Genomic DNA, 18,408 nt, shown 5'->3' with positions numbered 1-18,408 from the left:
ATGCTTTCGATTTAAAGCTTTCGTGACTGCAATGATTCATCTTCTTTGGTTCTTTTGGTAAAGTCACGTAGAATGAGAATAAAATAATAAATTGATAAAATAAAATAAAGCAACAATATTCTCACGACGTTTCGGCCACAACACAAGCGGCCTTCATCAGGTGAAGGGACGAGACTGTCTGGTAGGACAGCGCTGTCCTACCAGACAGTCAGTCTCGTCCCTTCACCTGATGAAGGCCGCTTGTGTTGTGGCCGAAACGTCGTGAGAATATTATTGTGTTATTTTATTTTATCAATTTATTATTTTATTCTCATTCTACGTGACTTTACCGAAAGAACCAAAGAAGATGCATCGTATGCGTTCAGGAGCACGTCTTTGTCCATCAGGAACGCTCTTCCGTCCGACATGAGGAAGCTACTGGAACTATGCAATTTTAAATCAAGATGGGAAGCAAATTTCTTAAGAACTGCTTTGTGTTCAGTTTGTTGTCCTTCCCCCGAGCCTCTGATGAGTGTGGTTGGCTACATATGGTGCGAAACAAGTTTAACGATTTACAACTAGGGCTACAACAGCCCTTTGATTATCTACAACTGTTGAATAATGCTTTAAAGTTAATTCTCAAAAATCAAATGTCGGTGCCCTGGCGACACAAATGCTGGTGAGGTGAACTGCGGTGGTGGACTTGCGCCCTCCGTGGCGCGCGTCCCTCCCCCACCTGCATCGTAAAGGCCACTGCTGACTTCCTCTTGGCGGAGTGACGCATGCGCTAGGGACGGGTGAAGGCAGTTAGCAATGGTTTTAAACGGTTTGCCCTCCACTCTGTCCTTCATTCCTACAAAAGAACTCATCATAGCAAACTCTATATCACTTGGAATTTGACCATCCTTGACATCCTAAAACACTGCCACAGGGCAGTCTTCATTCTGAAAGCGCTTTTAAACAAATCCGCCCAATATCTACAGGACCTCTTGAAACAGTCACAGCATCAGATGTGCATCCATATTCTTACTGTAATCCGAGCGATTCAAAGTAGAGTTTGTGACCTCTTTTCACCCTGCCGCCCCATGTTCCTGGCATGCCTTTGCTTCTCAACTTAGGATCGACTCCCTTCCCTCCCTCCACCACTTGAAATTATTCCTAGCTCAAAATGCACAATTCCGTTAACAAAATGCATAATTTGCATATATATTTTACACGTACTTTGACAAAATTAAAGGGTACAAAAGGTTGCTCAAGTTTTCAGAAAAGTTTAAACGATGATGAGTTAAAGGAAGCCGGTGTGAGTAAAGTTTTCAGTCATTCACGATATGCTGTCATACAGCCGAATACGCACATCAGGGAAACTGCAATGACTGTTTGTCTAGAGTCAAACATTATAAATCCCAATGTATATACGTGTGAAGATTAACGCGTTTTTACTTTCAAAGTAAGTAGTTCGATGCTTACACACATCTCAAAAGGGTTTTACGAGAAAATGTAACAATGAAAATTAAATCAAATGTACAAATGCAGGTGATCACATATGCGAACAAAACACTTTAAAATGAGCAACATCTGCCTACTTACGTACAAGAGTGTATGATAAAATGCACCTGTAAGGGAAAAGACTACAATCTGAGAGACATTTGATGGAAGGCACTGGCATATTTAAGATTCTATGAAAGTCACAATGCAAGCAAAAATGGAAAAAAAAACTGGATTGTTTAACAGCGGCCAGGGTAAAACATGTTGACACGTGATTACAAGGAGGAATGTATTGTAAAGGCAAGACTGGAGGAGTGGAATATTTTTACGCAATCTTAACAAAACAGCTATAAAAAATAATGGCATGGCAAATGTCAAGAACATTTTAACATGATTCGGGACAAACCACGAGTTCTGAGACAGCACACGCACATCCATACATACATTCGCTACCACTTCAGCAAATAACAAATGGAAAACTGGTATGCATGCATGGTGGCATCCATTTGTATAAACTTTAAAAATAACATTTTATAAAAGTAGGACTGATATTTTTTCAATATTATAAACAAAGCGTTCAGGAATATTTGATACTGATTGACAGACTGTGGTACAGACTTATTTTATTAATGTTGAAAATATTTTTCACCGTATGAAGCCAACCATGATAATCAGGGGTGGAAGCAGGGATGCTGCTGTTTAGGAAATAATTGTAAGTTTTTAATAAGTCATGAAGGAATACGGGCAGTCCTCGGGTTACGAACCACATTCATTCCTGAGACCAGTCCATAACTCGCACAGTTCGTGTGTCGGGACACAATAATCCACTATATTTAAATGACCATATGGTCAGTGTTAAGAAATATGCTAAGGTTCAACAGAACGGGAAGCACTGTCCAACTCACAATTAAGAATATGGTACTTTTACATGTAACACAATAAAATACTGTATATTAAATCAAATAAATCATGAAATAAAGTAACATAAAACACTTTTATTTCCATAATACCTTGAGTTCTGATACTAGTCAAAAGGGGGGCAATGAGTTACCACAATTGTAGACACCCACACAGACACACACAGAGATACCCACACACACACACAGAGACACACAGACAGAGATACCCACGCACACACAGACAGAGATACCCACACACAGACAGAGACACACACAGAGACACACACCGCGACGACAATGATCCCCCGTGTAGCCTTAACAGGCTATAGGGGCAAGTGATGTTAGTGAGCAGCGCCTATGAAGGCCGGCACGGCACACGAGGGAGTGGGTGGCCAACACCACACCCGGCCCCCTATGTCTCCCCAGTGGCGATGTTTACACACCACACCCAGGCACTGATGTTAGCCGTGAGCAAAAATCGAACTCGGGTCGCCACCTTTGTAGCGCAGTGCGCTCACCGCTACACTACCGCTCCGCACACACCAATACCAATATCAGTCATTCGCCACAAAGTGACGGCGACGTCACCACGGCGCCTGTGCCAGGCAAGGTGCCCTTTCAGACTCTAAATGTGGTGTTGGCTGTCTTGCTTTCTTCTGAAACAGCGGGATGCTTTCCAAGCAAGAAAATCTCACGAAAATATAGATTTGAGACGAAAGAAAATCAGAAATACTGGATATGATTAGCACATCGAGACGAGTCTGTAGTTTGACTGCTTACAAATGCCGCTTGGTGATTGATGTTCGCCTGGAAAATAAACGGTCGATGGACTAAACTATTTTTCTATATACGTGGATAAAGAATGCAGTTCTGCTTATTTGTCCTTTCGCCCATGATGCTCCATATATATGTATAACAAGTTAGTGTATGATTTAAGTTTTAGTGCTTTGAGAGCCTTAGTATAATTTGGAAATTATATCTCATTGTCCGACTCCTCGATAGACTATTTATTCATACGCTATCCTCACTGCCTAGGTAACATGCAGTATTTAACAACTCAAAGGGCATACGCTCACAATCTTTCTTTCACGTCCACACACGCGTTGTCTCTCACACACAGGAAAACACGCATTCGTTATTATCAAGCACTGGGTGGAGTCTGGGAAGCTCCACCTTTTTGTGAATCTGAATATAAAGCCGGGGTGAATGCAGAGCTGAAGAGACGGAGCGAATTACTTGCGCCCTACGACTCTCCATCACCTGAACATCGTAAGTATTATAAGAGATGCAAGTCGGCTGCACATTGGCCAGTAATAGGCTAAAACTATTGAAATCAGTTATAGGTAAATTATATACGGCATAGATGTGAGAACGTACATTGTATAGACTATGTGTGGTCAATACATGATCGCTATTGTATATCAGATATTTTAACAGGCTACGTTTAAAAAAGAATACCATATTAAAATGCATGTTAATGTCTTATGGGTTAGTGATGTTAAATATGTTGAACAAATGGCCCTGTAATTTTGGACTGCATGCAAACACCACAATAGTGAAATATAGGTTATTACAATCTAGGCAAAAAAAAAAGTTTTGAAAATATGTCAGACATTAATCTTGCCTGAACACTTGCACTTATGCTAACCTTGATGTTTGTTTATAATACTATCCATAGCCCAAACACAACATTAGCAACTCCCTTAATAGTCTTCATTTATCAAACGCATTATCTACTGATATGCCAATAACAGTGCATGCTACCTTCAATGACATTGCTCGGAGATATGGTCATTAACGAAAAATATAGAACAAAAACTCAGGGAAAAAGAAGAGATTTTATCCGTTCTGGCAATAAAAGAGGTGTTAAGATGTTAAAACACCTAACTGCATCCTTTGCAAGGCATCATGTCTGCATTAACCACGTACACTTGTGGTGAACAAATAATGCTTAAGTTTAAACACAGGACACAATCTAACCACCAAAGTATGCAAGGGAGCATGGAGAGGTGTGTATGTGTACAAAGAATTGTACATACAAGTGACGCTGTGTAGACTAAGGTTGCCGCGAGTCAGTACAGGGTTTTCACTTTATGCGGGTCCGGTTTGTGTAATATGTATATTGGACGAATGCACTTCTACCCAAAATTCTCTATATGCTGTTTAAATTCACTCATATACAGCTTCGTGATCCGACGTGGGATACCATTGTGTGTGTGTACTGTTTGGCAGGTAAGCTGTCCTGTGTGGTTTAGGTTTGTGTGCCCTTTTTCTTGGACCACATCTACAATCACAAAGCGAGGGAAACCTGTATGTGTTGCACTTCAGGCCCTTTCCAATGAATGTGCAGTATCATACGGAAAATTCCATCGCACAACAGTGGCATAAAAAGGGCTGTATAAGACGACCACCACTAGGGTGCTCTTATTAAAACATTTCTATCACAACTAATTGCAACACTACAGGCGCAGTCCTTGGCTCGGAAAGCGGCCCAAAAACAAACGAAAAAAACGTAAGATAAGCCTTCTAGCGACACCGTGTGCCTCAGCAGGAATAAAGCTCTGTTGCCAGTCACGAGGGCAAGCCCCGCAGTCTGCCAGTGCAGAACCGACTAATATGATTGTGTGCTGTATATATAGGATTTCTAGCTCATGCGATTAATAACCTAATATACATTATGGCCCGACATTCTCCTCCCACCTTTGCACACGTGGTGCATCCATCGGGTCAGCCTGAGATCATTCCTGGTTCTCCGCAGACATCCTGGCGCTTGATGTCATAACCCTTATCAAACTCCTTTCTTCGGAGGTCATCCCACGATATGTGTGAGCACAGACCCACTCAATTTCCCCTACGTGTTGTGTGTCTGTAGCCATGTTTATTGTGAAACGGCTTTCCTCGTTAGGTCGACTCATCCTTAAAATTAATTCCTGCTGCAGCAAGCAATGACAGTCACTGGGAAGACAAAGGCGGTTGGCAGGCTCTGGTTATACCCCTGGATGACATGTTATTTTTGTCGTGGAGATTACGTATATTTTCTGAATTATCCTTTGGTTCAATACTTCACTATAAAACTTCCATACATCATTATCAACTTTATATGCTTAACCCAGATCTCATGGCACTCATGTATTGATAAGTGGATGTTAATAGAACATGTAACTAGTCGTATTCACAACCCCCTGACTATGTGCTGTATTGTCACTTAACAACATATCATATCACCAAAGTTAATGTTTAATACCATGATTTTGATTTAAAGCTATCGTGACTGCAGGGATTCATATTCTTGGTCCTTTCGGTAAAGTCACGGAGAAGGAAAACAATAAAATAATAATATAAAACAATAAAATTCTCACAACGTTTCGACTGCAACACAAGCAATCATCATCAGGCGTGAAAACCACAGTAAAAAGAGGCCCGATGGTTCAATGAGCCACTCTGTCTACAGGAAAGCTACCCATATGGATGCTTACCTGAAACCGGATTTCCACCACCATCCATCCCAGAATAATTCCCTCATCAAGACTCTGCACCCTAGAGCCCAATGCATATCCGACCAGGAACACATAGTCAGTGAACTCAAGCACGTACACCAAGCTCTTAAGGCTAATGGTTACTCCGACTACACAATCCGCAAAGCTATCACTCCAACCATGAAGAAGAACCCTCTTGAGGAGCCTTTCAAAACCATCACTTTACCCTACATTGCTGGGATCACAAAAAAGATCTCCAAAATCTTGAATAAACACAAGATCCAGGTCCGTTTCAACACATTACATAAAATCCGTGATCTGGTTCCGTCTGTAAAAGATGTGATTCCGGACATACAATACCCTGGTGTCTACAAACTAAGTTGCCTCTGTGGTAGTAGTTACATTGGAGAAACCAAACGCCATGTCTCGGACCGCATTCGTGAACACAAAGCAGACCTTAAACACGGTAGGACCAACACCTCGGCCGTGGCAGATCATTGTTCTAATTCAGTAGGCTCACATGCCATTGACTTTTCCAAGACAGAGGTTCTTTGTAAGCCATCTGTCTTCCATGAGAGATTCGTTCATGAGGCTATCCACATATACAAGCACAGAGACAATTTCAACCGAGAAGATGGATTCTATCTTAGCTATCATTGGAAAGATTTGATAAACCATTTCAGGTCTTAATTGATTGTTCACGCTTACAGTGGCTTTCAGACAGCATACATTATAAAAAATTTCGTCTCCCCCCTCCTCTTTTCAGAATATAGATGGACTAGTCCTAAATAAACTGCCAAATCGTTGCGCGTGGCGCTAACGTTTTTTATAAATAAATAAATGCGCCGTTTAAAAATAAATTTATGCGAACCAACACACCTGAAGACGACCGTTTGAGTTATGGTCGAAACGTCGTGAGAATTTTTTATTGTTTTATATATATTTTATTATTTTGTTGTTTCTCTTCAACGTGACTTTACCGAAAAAACTAAGAATATGAATTACTGCAGTCACGAAAGCTTTAAATCAAAATTTAATCGCCTCTACGGGGAGGGTTTTCACATAACTTTAAGATCCTTCAACAAACTCCGGGATAAGAAAGCTCAGCTGATCGAGTCTCTCACCTTCCTGAAGAGATGCCGCGACTCTGGGGTAATACCAATCGCATTTACACTGACCTCTGCTGCTGTAACTTCTTCTAATGCGAAACGAATTCTTTTCAAAACTAGCTTAGCTCTTATCTCAGAAAAAATCAGACTTATACGCACCGAACTAGATCAGTTAGACAAGACACTCTACAAATCACACTTATCATTGACGGCAACAATGTCCACATCGGATTGGGAACATGTAGACAATATGACTGCCTCTTCAGCTGCTACTATGTCGACCAAATGTAAGGAAAACCTGATTTCCAAATTTAACCTCCTCTTCAACAAAAGACCGGACCCACACAACAAAAAGTTAGACGTTAATAAAGTCGTAATTAATCGCAGTAACAGTTCTATTTCCGATGGTCTGAAATCCGTTTTAGCTAAAGGTCTAAACTTTGCAGTCACACCTAAACACATACCAGTTAATGATACAATTGCCCAAGTAGACGTTGCTCTCAGGGGCCTGGGTCACATCGCTGCAGACGTAGCAAGATCTGAAATCGCTGCAACCCTCAAAAACGCTAAGATGCCAGCTAGCAACCTCAGCAAAGATGAGCGTTTTGAATTATATAAATTAAAAAAGAGGAATGATATTGTAGTCCTCTCAGCTGACAAAGGCAATGCTACTGTCATCATGGATAAAATAGAATACAACAACAACATTAAAGAATTACTCGACGATGGTAGTTATACAAAAATAAAAAGAGATCCCACCAACAGCCTCGTCACACAAACCACCAAAATAATTTCTGATTCAACCACATTAATTGATCAATCTAAACAGTTTTCGTTGAAACCTTCTGCTGCCAGCCCACCAAGATTATACGGCTTACCAAAAATACATAAAGTAGATACACCCCTTCGTCCCATAGTCTCTACTATCGGCTCCCCCACCTACAAACATGCTCGTTTTTTGTCTGAAATCCTGCGTCCTTTCACTGGAAAGACCACCTCTGCGGTACAAAATTCTACTCACCTGGTATCGACAATCAAGGGTATTTCCCTGTCCCCAGACGACCTGCTTGTCAGTTTTGATGTAGTTTCCTTATTCACCAAGGTTCCTGTACCTGACACCATTGCAATCATTGAAGACTTGGTTCATCAAGGATTAAACAGTGAGGTACCCCCCTGGTGAGACACTGTTTAACCAATACATACTTTACTTGGAATGGAACTTTCTACAAACAAACTGAGGGCACCCCAATGGGCTCCCCCCTTTCTCCAGTTATAGCTAACATTTTCATGGAGAAATTTGAGACTGACGCCATCCAGACTGCCACTCTGCGCCCAACCTTATGGAAGAGGTACGTGGATGACACTTTTGTCATCTGGCCACATGGCCGGCCTGCTCTAGACCAATTCTTCGACCACATCAATTCCATACACCCAGCCATCAGATTTACAATGGAAGTCGAAATAGATGGCAAGATACCTTTTTTGGATGTCCTAATTAAAAAGAGACCTGATGGTTCAATGAGCCACTCTGTCTACAGGAAAGCTACCCATACGGATGCTTATCTGAAACCGGATTCCCACCACCATCCATCACAGAAGAATTATCTCATTAAGACTCTGTATCATAGAGCCCAATGCATATCCGACCAGGAACACATAAGCAGTGAACTTAAGCACGTACACCAAGCTCTTAGGGCTAATGGTTACTCCGACTATACAATCCGCAAAGCTATCACTCAAACCATGAAGAAGAACCCTCTTGAGGAGCCTTTCAAAACCATCACTTTACCCTACATTGCTGGGATCACAAAAAAGATCTCCAAAATCTTGAATAAACACAAGATCCAGGTCCGTTTCAACACATTACATAAAATCCGTGATCTGGTTCCGTCTGTAAAAGATGTGATTCCGGACATACAATACCCTGGTGTCTACAAACTAAGTTGCCTCTGTGGTAGTAGTTACATTGGAGAAACCAAACGCCATGTCTCGGACCGCATTCGTGAACACAAAGCAGACCTTAAACACGGTAGGACCAACACCTCGGCCGTGGCAGATCATTGTTCTAATTCAGTAGGCTCACATGCCATTGACTTTTCCAAGACAGAGGTTCTTTGTAAGCCATCTGGCTTCCATGAGAGATTCGTTCATGAGGCTATCCACATATACAAGCACAGAGACAATTTCAACCGAGAAGATGGATTCTATCTTAGCAATCATTGGAAAGATTTGATAAACCATTTCAGGTCTTTATTGATTGTTCACGCTTACAGTGGCTTTCAGACAGCATACATTATAAAAAATTTCGTATCCCCCCTCCTCTTTTCAGAATATAGATGGACTAGTCCTAAATAAACTGCCAAATCGTTGCGCGTGGCGCTAACGTTTTTTTATAAATAAATAAATGCGCCGTTTAAAAATTAATTTATGCGAACCAACACACCTGAAGACGACCGTTTGCGTTATGGTCGAAAGGTCGTGAGAATTTTTTATTGTTTCATATATTGTATTATTTTGTTGTTTCTCTTCAACGTGACTTTACCGAAAAAACTAAGAATATGAATTACTGCAGTCACGAAAGCTTTAAATCAAAAAATAAAATGCTCTATATCTTCTAATGCAAGGATGAGAACTTAAAAGATTAATTGCTTCCATCATGTATTTATTAAAGTATTTTAATTGAAATAGAACAAACATAGAACAATTGTTAAGTTACATTTATAAAGTTAGAATAATAAAAAATAAAACAATTACAATGTAAAATAGAATTGTCAAGATGTGTATGCCTTAACTTAGCTATTTCAATGCTAAATTCTATGCTAATCCCTTTAACAATGGGTGCCTCTGCGGGGGGTGTATGCTTTAACTTTTAACATAGCTATTTCTGTGACCAGTCACAAGCTAATCATTCAGCCATTTCAATGCTAAATTATATGCTAATTCCTTTGTCAAGGCGCTTTGTTCCTCTCACACAGCTTAAAGGCCGTATCTGAACGTGGCTCTTTCACTCCAGCGCTGTCCTACCAGACAGTCTCGCCCCCTTCACCTGATGAAGGCCGCTTGTGTTGTGGCCGAAACGTCGTGAGAATATTATTGTGTTATTTTATTTTATCAATTTATTATTTTATTATCATTCTACGTGACTTTACCGAAAGAACCAAAGAAGATGAAAGTAATAGGACTTTTCAAATCGAAAAAATCGTAGCCTTTGTGATTTGCTAATCGCATTGTTTCAAATAGCGATTTCGATTTGAAATCGACCCTTTCACATCGTGGGGGTTAGGGGTGCAGGCCCCCTCGATCTGGAAAAACCGAGTAAAATTTTTGGTCCCCTTGGTCCCCTTGGCGAGCGAAGCGAGCACTTCCAGCCCGGGGGGTTCGGGGGTGGGATGCTGTGAGATATCACGCGAGAGGCTACCGTAAATACGCTTGGCATCCTCCCAACCAACGTGCAAAGTAACTTTTTACAAAATGTAATGTAAAAAAATGGTGTATATTTATGGTATTAAAATAATAAAATACATTCATATCATACACATGTTGTGAGTCCAACTGAGTCACAGACTTTATTCTTCAGAGGCAACACGTTTATCATAACAGTATATACAAAGAGGTAACTGCTCCTTTACCAGATACAGCCTGGGGTGGTGACCACCCAGCTAACTACTCTATACGTAAGAGTTATAGCTACGAAGGGTCGGACCCTCACTCGGGTCCCCGGCCACATGTTGATGCCTCGTAGGACGTAGAGCTTCCAGAATGTAGACGTAGAGCTTCCAGCGTGTAGACGTAGAGCTTCCAGCGTGTAGACGTAGAGCTTCCAGCGTGTAGACGTAGAGCTTCCAGCGTGTAGACGTAGAGCTTCCAGCGTGTAGACGTATAGCTTCCAAGCGTGTAGACGTAGAGCTTCCAGCATGTAGACGTAGAGCTTCCAGCATGTAGACGTAGAGCTTCCAGCTTGTAGAACGAAGTGACTCTGGTCCCTCTCAGGGACCCACCTTATATCCTCCCGGGTCGGGGTCGGCTCCACCCTCGGCCCCACCCACTTTCTCGAGCATTCTAGCTCCTCTCTCAATCCCCCTCGAGAGCTCTCCCTGGACACGTGATCACCCCCTAGCCCCCCCCCCCCCCCCCCCCACCTGGGGCCTTCTCTGTGAACCCACCCGGTGCTGTCCGCAACGTAAGAACATCGCATGCTACGGTGACATTCCCGATGTCACTACACATATATTTGAAGCATTTGTGCAGTACTAAACGTTGTGTGTGTCATCTGCTGGCCTTCGTGTGTCGTATGCGGCTTTTGAAAAACTCCCAAAAACTTCCCCAAAAAATTCCCATTTTATTTCTCTTGCCGACCCCGCGATATATCAAAACCGCGATGTAGAAAGTCGTGATGGAGAAGGGTCGTCTGTATATACAATAAGGAACCAAGATGAGCTAGCTTTGTTACCCATATAGACACGCAGTTAGGTATTGATCAGCATCATCCATATCACAAGGATTGTTTCGAGGCAAGGAATGGTCCTTGTGAGCTTCCACATCAAGTCCTTAATCTAGGCTGTTTTTTCGGCCAATGACAAGTCCACACATCCCGCTTGTTCTTCAGGGATCACTGATTCGAAGAAGGGGTTGATCCTCCGGAGGATGATGCGTTCTAGGAGTCTGTAGGTCGTTCACATGAGTAATATTGGCCCATAGCTTCCCAGGTCATCGGTTGGCTTGGCGGGTTTGAGTATTGCAATGACCAACACCTCCCACCATGATTTTGGGATTCGTCTGGTTTTAATGGTTTTGTTCAGATTAACTGATATTTAGATGCTGTATAAATGTGTATGTTGTTGTAATAACCCTTAAATGAAAGTCTATGCGAGTCAGTAAACCCATGCATAGTTCACAGCTATCTGAAATTGTGGTTGCTGTGTAGTGTACGGTGAAAATAATTAATCACGTGTTTGATCTTCTTTTCTTTTCAAGCTGGACACAATGCAACTCCACCTCACCCTGACACTTGTCTGTCGATAAAGAAGGTCAGGAAGAGAGTTCCAGCCTCCTTTGTGCTCCGAGCAAGCGAGAGGTGAGTCCATGAGACTGTCAACTCTGGCACTTGCATTGTGAACATGTAGGTTGCCGTTGGCATCACGATTAGAATGTCTCTGTCATGTAAATGGCATGTTTAATTATGCAATTGTAGTAAACAAATAATTTAAATCGTATTTAATAGTCAGGAATAGATATTTATTTTCGTTGTCAAGTATTTTATGCACATCGCCTCACCACCTGCATTAGGCAAGGCCTAAAGGGCCGAGCTCTCAAATCCAGCACAAGTGACGGCACATGAATAATAACAGTCATGGTTGGTAATGTGATGGTAATCAATGTATACAAGCCACGAAAAAGCAATGGCCATTACCACCTCAGCAGTCACTGCAATGGCTAATGTACTTTGCATTACATTATCGCATAGGGATAATGTAATGTACAATATAACATTGGGATAATGTAATATGATGCCCAACACATTATCCCTATGTGATCGACTGACTCCAGTGTAATTGTAGCTTTGAGCAAAGCCTAGAGCCACCCTTCTCTCGCGCAGGAGCGCACAGGGTATGCGTGTGTGGTCTTAGCTCAGCTCTTTCTACCACCACACCTTAGTACCACCACTTTTAACCTCTGCCAGATCCTGCAATTGCACAGTAGACACACGATCTCTAAGACCATACCTCATAATATCCCCCATCTGTAAACTCCAAGCGCCGCACCACTTTTTTCAATACATGACGTTGGCCCCACCCCAGTACATCCCTTACTACTGCCTCTAGGGGGGCCGGTGTAGTATTGGCTAAAGACCGACTTTTATCAACATTTGCATTGGGAAATGACATGCAGACAAAAACGTTCTCATGTGGCATGAGAACCATATGTGGAGCTTGAGCACAGGAGATGGGCAGGATTGATCCATTAGCTATGGTGCCATGGCTGAAGTGCTGCTTGTTATAGCATGGTAAGTTAAAACACTTCCCATTAGTCTCTTGAGAATATTGGGCCCGTTGAAGGAATGAATTTCGTGCTGTTATATTCCAAATTTCAACCTGCAATGACTCAATCAATTGTTTAAATATTAAAATTGTATATTTATTTCATTTTTATTATTTAAAAAGTAGATAAGCGTGGTAGGTATTTGGAAATACTTAATTTAATATTTATCACAGATGTTTGACATTAAAATAGGTGATGAAATTCGGTTATTCGTCTGAATATTTGTTATGCTCATGATTAAAACAACATTAAATATTCAACTGAATTATAAATTGATTTGTATTATTGTTAAATGTTGTATTACTAATTAAGGACGGTCTATGTGTGTATTCAAGGCTATGTCTGAAGAGGAGGACCACGACATTAAAGCTCAAGATGAGCTTGCCAAAGTACTTACAGACTTAGGTCTTAATAAAACTCTTTGGATTACAAAACTACGAGATATTTTGGGTATCACCAATGTACAAGCATTGCAATATTGTGGCCCTGAGGAATTTGAAATCATAGAACCACATTGCCGGCATTCATGGGAGAAAAAGGCATTGTGTAAGTTAATGAAAATGTCTGGCAATGAAGTTATTTTAAAACAATCACAACAATGTGAGCCAATTGGAAATAAACAGGAGCAAGATACACCAACAAAGCAGCATCCAGAACAAATCCATCAGAAAATATTAACTCGCAGTGATAATTCTAACATAGAGACTGAGACAGAGCAGCGAATGGAATTGAAAGGAGCAAAAGAAAACCCATTGCGTGATGGCAACCATTCCACTGATATGGCAAACACTTATCTAAAGCAGTTAGATTTATCAGACATTTCAACTTTACGTGGAACAATATCACATATAAGTCTTTTACAATATGCATCTAAAGGACTTGTTTTGGAGGGGGTGTATCGATCTGGTCAAATAAACGATATGTTAAAGAAAAGAGGCAAACTCCTAAACATCCCAATGTCGTTTGATCTTGCTGGGCCAGTACATCAACCGATGATAAAGCAACAAGAGTTTCCATCCTCTGAAGAGGAAAACATATTTGAGACAGCAGTGGAAAAATTGGGATTCAATACCATAACGACAGAAGAAGGTTTCTTACAGGCCTTGAATGAAGAAATCACCTCGTGGCATAGCAAGGCATTACACACTGAAAAAAAGCAACAAAAAAATCCCACGGATACCTGCATTCATAGCGTCAAATACCTGTACTTACCACTTGCCTCAGGAAGTCTGAACTTTGATCAACTCAAGCTGTCTGATGAGGCGTTGGAGGAATTACAAAGCATTGAAAACACTTTAAAAAACGTCAATGAGTCTTTTAAAACGCACGTGCTAAGCAGCAGGTTTGGAAGTTTTTTTGAGAACTTTGGCTCTCATGCCCATACAGGCCCTGTCCACTTTGGTGGGATATTTAAGTGGAAAGCATCAGCAGAGGGCATCAGCTCAGATGAGGAAAAGGAAGAAAGAAATATGCTATCGGAGGCAGTGGAAAGGTATTCCACTTCTGCCTACAACAGCAGTGGCTGTGGTGGTGGTGGTGAAAGCATGATGGCATCCGAATTTACAACGGAATTTTCCGAAAAATACAATGCTACACCTCTTAGTAAGGTGACAATTTCCGTAGGTACAATAGGTGGATCACCTGGCATTTGTTCTTTTCAACAATGGAAAACTGACATTGTCTCGAACACCAAGACGTGGACTGTCATTGATCTAGGCACATCATTGGTTCCAGTGTGGGACATTGTCACGTTTAACCACAAGGATTACTTTAAAAATACCTTGATAGCTAGCAGGCTCAAGGAGGCATACACACTTTTGACAAACCAAAATCCAAATTTTGGTCTTGAGGATAAATTGGTCTCTGCTAATGCTAAAGCCAGGTCAGTGATGCAAGATATTAAACAGTGGCAAGAATCCGACATGGAATATAATTTAGAAAAGATACTTGATTTGAAACAGACGTTATATGATGAAACAAAAAGCAATTTAATTTGGATAAACACCTGTTTGTCTCACCCAGCCTTTCAATCATTTTTGTCAAATCTTGTTACAGCACCTGCCAAAACGGTGAAAATCAAAAAGCTTATGCGCTCTATTATGGAGCCAAACAGTTGTGAAGTTAACAGCTTTCCACAATTCGCCTCCATTATGCAGTGGCTGAATGAGTATGAAAGAGTCCCTAATCATGTATCTGAATTTAAAGATCTTGTGAACATCTTAACACAAGCATAAGAACATTTAAAAGTTGACTTTTCACCAACTTATTCAGAAATACATGAAAAAAAACAAAGAAATCACACATTCATTTAATTCATTATGCCAATCACTGAGAACAACAAAACTCATCGAACAAGAGCTACTCATCATTTCAGTAGCTTCTGCTGTTGGCTACTGTGTAAAAGAAAAACGATTTCAGCATCCCCTGAATTACGACAACATTGATCATCTTCAACGTGCACTAGAGTCCGCTTACGGAGAGTACTCAAGACTGATGGAACAAGACAAATCCAGAGCTCAGGCATACGTGTTCCGGACAGGTTTGTCTAATGCACGAACTCCTGCCGAAAAGCAAAAACAGTTCGATTTCATGAGATCCCAGATCGAAGCAACAATGTGTGCTGAAGTTTCCCATGTGATTAAATGCAGTGAAATAAGGCCAACTGACTGGAATAAACTTGATATGATGCTGGAATCCATTATCGTTGGAACTTTAAGGCAAGAAGAATTACAAAATAAACCATCTATTCAACCACGAAAAAATAATGAAGAGTTATTGAATCTGCTTGAAAGACTCGCACTGATAAACTACTACCCTAAGAAATTACACACAAGTGATGTATGTGTTGTCAACAGGTCTCCAATTCAAACTAACCCTGATCGATGCACAGAACAAGAACTTGCTCTTTCTTATCTGCAAAAACTGATGATGATTGACTATCGAGCAAGATGTGTTAGTTTTCAGTGTAACAATCTAAACAAAGGTAAATTAAACAACTTATCTCAGTCCACGTATACAAATAAAAGCCCTAATAGTGATAACTTCTTTTCTGATGATAAGAATGATGATGACATAATAAATAACAGGGATAGGCCTAGTACAAACACTGAAACCCACATTCACCCTATGGATTTACAAATGGCAATATTCCATTGTGGAGACAATTTTGTAAGGCAGTACATTTTCACCAAACTTTCATTCATCCAGTTCGCACTTCCGCTATTAGTTCCAAATCCTTGTTGTTCAGAAATAGAATTCCCTATCTGGTCATTCAGACAGATTAAAAAAAGCTGGAAATGCCGTGATGCATCTACCACAAAATGGAAATCTAAAAACTGTGCAATCAGTGATGCCAACACTGCACTCGTGTCCTTCGTAAGATTTGGTGAATCACCCACATCAAAATCTCAGATAATGAATTCTCTGCTCGGCAAGCAAAAGCATGAAGTTTTCTTTCATAGGCACTGCCGAGGCAGCAGCAGGAATGGTCAACTAATGAAAGGAGTTGCAGAGATCGCCTGGTATCTTCCAGGTGGCAAGGACGATGATGTATTTAATGACTGCATAGCATTCACTAATCTCCACGGAGATGCAAGAGAACACAAAACACAGGTGCAATTTTTACATGAGATATCGTCTATAAATGTGATATTACTGTCAGATGGTGATCGCAATGAAGAAGGTAAACGCATCTTAGACGAATGTTTGAGTTCCCCAAAGCCGCTAGTTTGCCTCTGTGCTGACAATAAGAGAGTTTCCAGTGGAGTATCTGGAACAAACGCGAAAATTGCTGTCGGGAATCGAAATGAGGCTGAGTTAATTGATGAATTGACGTCAATAATAAAATTATATTTAGACAATTCAAAAAGAAATATTAATATCGAAGCTTGCTCAGATATTGCAAGACAGTATGGCTTCATTGTTGATGAAGATGATAAACAATGTTTAGAGGGCAAGGATATGGCGAAAGTTTTGCTGAGTCTTATAAGTAACAAGCCGCTGTGTTCCATAAAGGAGATATTTTTGCCTCTTCAAGGAAAATTGTGGCAGTCGTGGTGCAAGAAAGACAATCCCTTTAACAATGGGTGCCTCTGCGGGGGGTGTATGCTTTAACTTTTAACATAGCTATTTCTGTGACCAGTCACAAGCTAATCATTCAGCCATTTCAATGCTAAATTATATGCTAATTCCTTTGTCAAGGCGCTTTGCTCCTCTCACACAGCTTAAAGGCCGTATCTGAACGTGGCTCTTTCACTCCAGCGCTGTCCTACCAGACAGTCTCGCCCCCTTCACCTGATGAAGGCCGCTTGTGTTGTGGCCGAAACGTCGTGAGAATATTATTGTGTTATTTTATTTTATCAATTTATTATTTTATTATCATTCTACGTGACTTTACCGAAAGAACCAAAGAAGATGAAAGTAATAGGACTTTTCAAATCGAAAAAATCGTAGCCTTTGTGATTTGCTAATCGCATTGTTTCAAATAGCGATTTCGATTTGAAATCGACCCTTTCACATCGTGGGGGTTAGGGGTGCAGGCCCCCTCGATCTGGAAAAACCGAGTAAAATTTTTGGTCCCCTTGGTCCCCTTGGCGAGCGAAGCGAGCACTTCCAGCCCGGGGGGTTCGGGGGTGGGATGCTGTGAGATATCACGCGAGAGGCTACCGTAAATACGCTTGGCATCCTCCCAACCAACGTGCAAAGTAACTTTTTACAAAATGTAATGTAAAAAAATGGTGTATATTTATGGTATTAAAATAATAAAATACATTCATATCATACACATGTTGTGAGTCCAACTGAGTCACAGACTTTATTCTTCAGAGGCAACACGTTTATCATAACAGTATATACAAAGAGGTAACTGCTCCTTTACCAGATACAGCCTGGGGTGGTGACCACCCAGCTAACTACTCTATACGTAAGAGTTATAGCTACGAAGGGTCGGACCCTCACTCGGGTCCCCGGCCACATGTTGATGCCTCGTAGGACGTAGAGCTTCCAGAATGTAGACGTAGAGCTTCCAGCGTGTAGACGTAGAGCTTCCAGCGTGTAGACGTAGAGCTTCCAGCGTGTAGACGTAGAGCTTCCAGCGTGTAGACGTAGAGCTTCCAGCGTGTAGACGTATAGCTTCCAAGCGTGTAGACGTAGAGCTTCCAGCATGTAGACGTAGAGCTTCCAGCATGTAGACGTAGAGCTTCCAGCTTGTAGAACGAAGTGACTCTGGTCCCTCTCAGGGACCCACCTTATATCCTCCCGGGTCGGGGTCGGCTCCACCCTCGGCCCCACCCACTTTCTCGAGCATTCTAGCTCCTCTCTCAATCCCCCTCGAGAGCTCTCCCTGGACACGTGATCACCCCCTAGCCCCCCCCCCCCCCCCCACCTGGGGCCTTCTCTGTGAACCCACCCGGTGCTGTCCGC

The 18,408-nt window shown here is 41.5% G+C and overlaps 1 long non-coding RNA gene across 1 annotated transcript; it reads left to right on the top strand.

The window, feature by feature from the left end:
• The first annotated feature begins 2,034 nt into the window (after positions 1 to 2,034).
• Positions 2,035 to 16,932, top strand: LOC142906204 (uncharacterized). Its single transcript, XR_012930069.1, has 3 exons — positions 2,035 to 3,632; positions 11,923 to 12,022; positions 13,323 to 16,932. It is a non-coding gene; the product is annotated as an uncharacterized LOC142906204 (long non-coding RNA).
• Positions 16,933 to 18,408: the final 1,476 nt, after the last annotated feature.

The sequence above is a fragment of the Petromyzon marinus genome, chromosome 3 (assembly GCF_048934315.1).
Source record: "Petromyzon marinus isolate PM22_M1 ecotype Great Lakes invasive population chromosome 3, UKy_Petmar_22M1.pri1.0, whole genome shotgun sequence".
Taxonomy (NCBI): Eukaryota; Metazoa; Chordata; class Hyperoartia; order Petromyzontiformes; family Petromyzontidae; genus Petromyzon; species Petromyzon marinus.
Note: the sequence above shows the minus strand (reverse complement) of the source record. Positions and strands in the feature narration are given on the sequence as shown.